The sequence below is a fragment of the Orcinus orca genome, chromosome 1 (assembly GCF_937001465.1).
Source record: "Orcinus orca chromosome 1, mOrcOrc1.1, whole genome shotgun sequence".
NCBI classification, from domain to species: Eukaryota; Metazoa; Chordata; class Mammalia; order Artiodactyla; family Delphinidae; genus Orcinus; species Orcinus orca.
In genome coordinates, this window is record NC_064559.1 from 115,335,715 (window position 1) to 115,341,956 (window position 6,242).

The 6,242-nt window shown below is 34.0% G+C and overlaps 1 non-coding gene across 1 annotated transcript; it reads right to left on the reverse strand.

The window, feature by feature from the left end:
* Positions 1-5,612: 5,612 nt before the first annotated feature.
* LOC117203206 (U6 spliceosomal RNA) lies at positions 5,613-5,715 on the reverse strand. The gene has a single exon (XR_004485885.1). It is a non-coding gene; the product is annotated as a U6 spliceosomal RNA (small nuclear RNA).
* Between the last annotated feature and the right edge of the window lie 527 nt (positions 5,716-6,242).

Here is a 6,242-nt window from a genome sequence, read left to right on the forward strand (position 1 = left end):
CTTTCAGAGGGAATTTCTATGTGTGTAACTGTACATTCATTGCAGCCGTGGGAGGAGGGAAACTCAGGATCCTCCTATGTCAACATCTTGTTGACTCCCAATCTAGAATTTCTTTTAATGAGGTTTTCCTGGTGATAAATGCCTGTATTATTTTTGCCTCAAATTGTCTTTGCTTCACTTTTATTTTTTAGATTGCAAACTTTATTTTTTAAAAGCAGTTTTAGATTCACAGAAAAATTTAGCAGAAAGTACAGAGTTTCCATATACTTCATGTCCCCATACATGCACATCCTCCCCCCACTGTTGGCATCCTTCTCCACAGTTGTACATTTGTTAAACTTGATGCACCTACATTGACAAATCATGATCATCCAAAGCCCATAATTTACATAAGTGTTCACTTTGGTGAACATTCTATGGGTTTTGGCAAATGTATAATGACATGTATCAACCATTATAGTATCGTACATAATGGTTTCACTGCCCTAAAAATACTATTTGCTCTGCCTATTCATCCTCCTTCCCCCCAACCCCTGGTGATCACTAATCATTTTTACTGTCTCCATAGATTTTCCTTCTCCAGAATGTCATATAGTTGGAATCATACAATATGTAGCTTTCAGATTGGCTTCTTTCACTTTGAATATGCATTTAAGATTCCTCCATGTCTTTTCATGACTTGATAGCTAATTTCTTTTTAGCACTGAATAATATTCTATTGCCTGGATGTACCACAGTGTGTTTATCCATTCACCTACTGAAGGACATCTTGCTTGCTTCCAAGCTTTTGCAATTATGAATAAAATTGCTATAAACCTGTGCACAGGTTTATTTGTGGGCATAAATTTCAACTCCATTAGCTAGGGTGTCTGAGTGACTTCAGTGAGAAGTGGCCCTCTCCCAATAATAAATATGTAACACAAGCAAGATATAAATCTGTGCTGTTTTCTGCTACTGTAGAATTATCTACTTTATTCTAAAGATGGTGCTCTTATTATCTGTTTAATGTCATTGCAGCATCTGTAATGATGTCTCCTTTTCCATTCCTGTTATTTGCCTTTTCTCTCTGGCTTTCTCTCTCTCTCTCTCTCTCTCTCTCTCTCTCTCTCCCCCACCCTCTCTTTCTCCTTTCTCCCCACCCCACCCGAAGTCTCACCACCAGAAGTTTGTCTTTTCAAAGAGCATACTTTGGACTTTGCTTATGCTTGTTTTTTATTTTTTAACTTCTGCTCCTTTGTTTAATTTTCTTCCTTCTGCTTTAAAAAAATGTTTACGTTTAATTATTTTGCTTCTCTTTTTCTAACTTCTTGAGATGTTAGCTCATTAATTCTCATCTTTTCTCTTTTTCTAATATATGCATTTAAGGCTGTAAATTCTCTCCAAATTGCAGTGCCTTCCCATAGATCATGATATATAGTATTAGTGCTATCATTCAGTTCAAAATATATTCTAATTTATATTTAAAAATTTATATGTAATTTATATTTCTTCTCTGTTCCATGGGTTTCTAGGAAGTGTACTTCTTAAATTCTAAATGAATGGAAGTGCTTTTTTGTCTTTCTTTAGTAGATTTCCAGTCTAAATGGATTATGAGCAAAGGACATATCCTATATATTTTCATTCCTCTGAAATTTTAGATATTTCTCTTGTAAACAATATATAGTTTAACATTAAAAAAAATTCAGTATGATAATTTGTCCTTTGACTAGTTAATATCATTCATTTACATTCAATTTAATTACTTATAAATTAGAGTTTCTTTCTACCCTCTTATTTTGTCCTTTACATTTATCATATATGTTCACTCTTTTTTTTTCTTGACTTTGCTTTAATTGACTAAATATTATTTTATCATTATTATATTCTCTTGGAAGTTTTAAAATGTTATTTCTCCTCTTATGGTGCCTACCCTAGAAATTATAACATGTACACTTTACTTTTCAAAGTCTGAATTTAAAAAATATTTATCTACCTCTTAGATATACAATGAACATTTTAACTCCATTTATCCTCTTCTTGACTTGTTGTTGTCTAGTGTTTTAAATCTATCTCTTTTTCCACCCCAACAATACATTATTATAATTATTTTATATAGAATCAATGGTCATTTACATTTACCCACATATTTACTACTATTTTTTTTCTCCTTGATTCTATTTGTATTTCAGACCTTCCATCTAGGATCACTTTCTTTATGCCTGAAATTTATCCTTTATAATTTTCTTTAATGAGCATCTGCTGATGACAAATTCTCTTGACTTATTTCTCTAAGAACATTCTTATTTCAAACTCAGCACTTTGAAGTCCACTGTCTTTGGAGAGATTTACTACTGATCAATGGTCAATCTGTCATTTCTTCAGAAATAATCTTTCTTTGGCTGCTGTCAAGATTTTTCTGTCTTTGGTTTTCTTCAGTTTTCATATGATAGTCATGACTGTGGATTTATTTTTACTTATCCTTGAAATTAAATGGACCTTTTCAATCTATACATTGGAGGCTTCATCAATTCTTAGATATATTCTCTTCAAATATTTCCTTTGGCTCATTTCTCTCTATTCCTTCCAGGACTAAAATCAAATGAACTCAAACTGTATTTTATGTATCTCTTGTCCTCTGTACATTTTCTATATTTATATATATCTATGCCGCATTCTCAATATATTTTTCTCTTCTATCTTCCTGGTCACATATTTTGTCGTTTGTTTGTATTCAATCTGTTACCACATACATCTGTTGAGGTTTTTAATTTCAGTTATTGCCTTTTTTCATTTCTAGATGTTATTTGGTTCTTTTTAAAGTCTGTGTTTTTTTTATAGTTTCCTATTTCTGATAGAAATTTTAACATTTGTGACTTACTTTTATAACATGGTAAACACAATTGATTTAAAACATGTGTCTGAAAAGTTCAACATCTGAACTCTGTCTCTGCTGACTCTGGTTTATGTTGGTTCTTGCTCATGTTATATTGTTGCTTTCTTTTTTGGCTCAGAAACTTTGATTACTTGCTAGCCATTGTCCTTGAAAAATTATTTTGGGACACTTCCTGAGGCATAAGATGGATTTTCCCTCCTCAATATACGTTTTTGATTTACCTCTCTTAGGTCTCTGAGAATGTTTAGTTGGGACAACTTCAAACCAAATTTAAGTTCTGTGAGTCATTACTCCACCTAGACCTTGCTTACCTAGTGTGCAACAACATGGGAGACTTGTCTGCTGTTATAACCACACAAGTATGTTTCTTTTTGATTTTCCTGTTCTTTTTCCTTTCCTACTTGTTTCAAAACCACAGCAGTCCATTCCACAAATAATCAGAGTTTGAAGGAAATATAGTGGGTCAACCTCTCTTTTGTTATGACTGAGGGTGTGGTTCAATATAAAGGTCTCCCACAAGACTTTTTCCCCACACCCAAAATATCAAAATGCAAGTACTTGTAGCATTAGTTCATACCTTTGGACATAGGCAACTTTGGTGTTCTAATATTATACTTCTGTTTGCCCATTACTAGAACCACAAATTCTATGGCTGTTTTAAAATTCTTTTCTTTATTTTTACTGGGCGTCATCATGCTATGTCTAGGCATGAGTTTCTATTTTCCCTCATGAAAATAATTCATTGGACTTCTTATTTATTAATTGTATTTTCATCATTTCTGGAATACTCTCAGCTGTTATCACTTCAGGTATTGTGTCTACCATGCTTTGTATCTCCTCTCTCTGGAACTCCAATTACATTTACGTTAGACTCTCTAATTCAGTCCTCATCATTTCTTAACTTCATTTCAATATTTTTCACTCTTTCTGTGTGATACTGTGTTCATTTGCTAGAGTTGCTGGAACAAATTACCGTAAATTTGGTGCCTTCAAACCACAGAAATTTATTCTCTCATGGTTCTGAAGGCTAGAAGTCCAAAATCAAGGTGTCTTCAGGGTTTGCTCCTTCTGGATGCTCTGGGGAAGAATCTGTTCCATGTCACTCTCTTACTTCTTGTGGTTGTTGGCAATTCTTGGTGTTCCTTGGCTTGTAGACCCATCACTCCATTCCCTGCCTCTGACTTTACATGGTCTTTCCTTATGGGTCTTCTCATCTGTATCTGTGTTTCAAATCTTCCTCTCCTTTCTCTTATAGAGACAACAGACATTGGATTTAGAGCCCACCCTAAATTTAGGATGAACTCATCTCAAGATTATTAACAATCACATCTGCAAAAACCCTATTTCTCAATAAGGTCATATTCATAGGTGCCAAGGATTTTCTTTAAGATTTATTTATTCATTAATTTATTTACTTTTGGCTGCGTTGGGTCTTAGTTGCAGTGCACGGGATCTTCACTGAGGCATGCAGGATCTTTCATTGCAGCACATTGGCTTCTCTCTAGTTGTGGCGTGTGGGTTTTCTCTTCTCTAGTTGTGGTGCGCATGCTCCAGGGTGCATGGACTCTGTAGTGGTGCACGGGTTCCAGAGCATGTGGGCTCTGTAGTTTGTGGCACGCAGGCTCTCTAGTTGAGGTGTGCAAGCTCAGAAGTTGTGGCACGTGGGCTTAGTTGCCTCATGGAATGTGCGATCTTAGTTCCCTGACCAGGGATTGAACCCATGTCCCCTGCATTTTAAGGCAGATTCTTTACCACTGAACCACCAGGGAAGTCCCAGTGCCAAGGATTTGAACATATCTTTTTTGGTGACACAATTTAACACACTGCAGCTACATTCTGATTAATCTACTTGTATAAATCTTTCTGTTTATTAATCTATCTTTAGTTGAATCAAATCTGCTGTTCAATGTATTCATTTATGTTTTAAAATTTTCAATTATTAAATTTTCATTATTCAAAATGCTTAGTCTTTTAGATTCTTCTCTGCACATTTTGAAAACCAGTCCTTAATTTTTGTAAATATATAAAAACTTGACTATCTATATTTTGTGTCAAGTTACTGCAATATCTGGAGTTTCATGCATCCTTTCCTATTTTGTTGTTTCTCTTGGTTAAGAGTGCCTTGTTTTCTCATGTGTTTAGTGAATTTTGTCTGAGTAGTTCAATTTCATTGAAAATTTGCTTTTAAAAATTCATGGAGACCTGGTATTATGTGGGTTCCTTCAGAAAGTGTGTGCATTTTGTTTCTGCCAGAGCTAAGGATAACATTTTATTTAGAACTACATTAAATTTTTAGTTTGAGAGTTTAAGAATGATTCAGACACTATAAATTTGCACCTTAAGTGCAAATTTAATCTCACACCTTAAGCCAGATTATGAATTCAGTGTTTTAGGGCTGTTGCTTTCCTCTGCTAAACTGCCAAGTTTCAGACAGATTTTCATGTAATCTTTGGTGAAAGTGAGCAGTATTTCTAGTTCTCTCTTACATTAAGGTGAAACCCTTTGGGGTCTTTGACTTAAATGGGGAAAGATCTCTTCTTATACTCCCCATTTTGAGCAGATCACAAAATTTTCCTCCTGTACTCCATGTGCCATGAGACTATGAAAACTGATACCCAAGTTTACCTAGTTTAGCAAAGGCCCTCAAATTCCTTTTACCTATCTGGTTCACACCATCACTATATCCCTGGATTGAGAATTTCTTACTTTCTTTGCTGCTCAAAAGTGCTTTTTTTTTTTTTTTAATATGGAATGCTTCACAAATTTGTGTATTATCCTTGTGCAGGGGCCATGCTAATCTTCTCTGTATCATTCCAATTTTAGCATGTGTGCTGCCAAAGCAAGCATTCAACAGTGCTCTTAATAAAACATTTTAAAGTTTTTATCTAGCAGCTTAGTTATTTAAAATAAGAAGTTTAGTCTAGTAATATTGTGTGTTGTCTTATCAGAAACAGAAATCCTCTTTTTCTTTTTTAATCAATTTGGATGATTTCTATTATTTTAGAAAATTATCTCCACCACATACATTTAAAAAATTGATTGGCCTAATTTTTTTTTTTACCATATTCTCTCAAGGCCTGTAAAATTTTAACTATATCTGTGGTTATGGCCCAATTTTTATTTATAGTTAATTTTTACATTTCCCCTCTCTTTTTCTAATGTGATCAGGCCAATATAATTAATATAGACAAATAGTTGATTAAAAAATGTGATAAGAACTATGGAATTTCTATGAGTGTGTTATGGAGGTAAACACAAGAGACATTTTGTCAAGACTAAATAGGAATATGTATGTAAAGTTCTTAGCACACTGTCTCATACTTGATAAAACCTCAATAGATACTGATGCTGAAAGCTCAGCCTCTGTGCA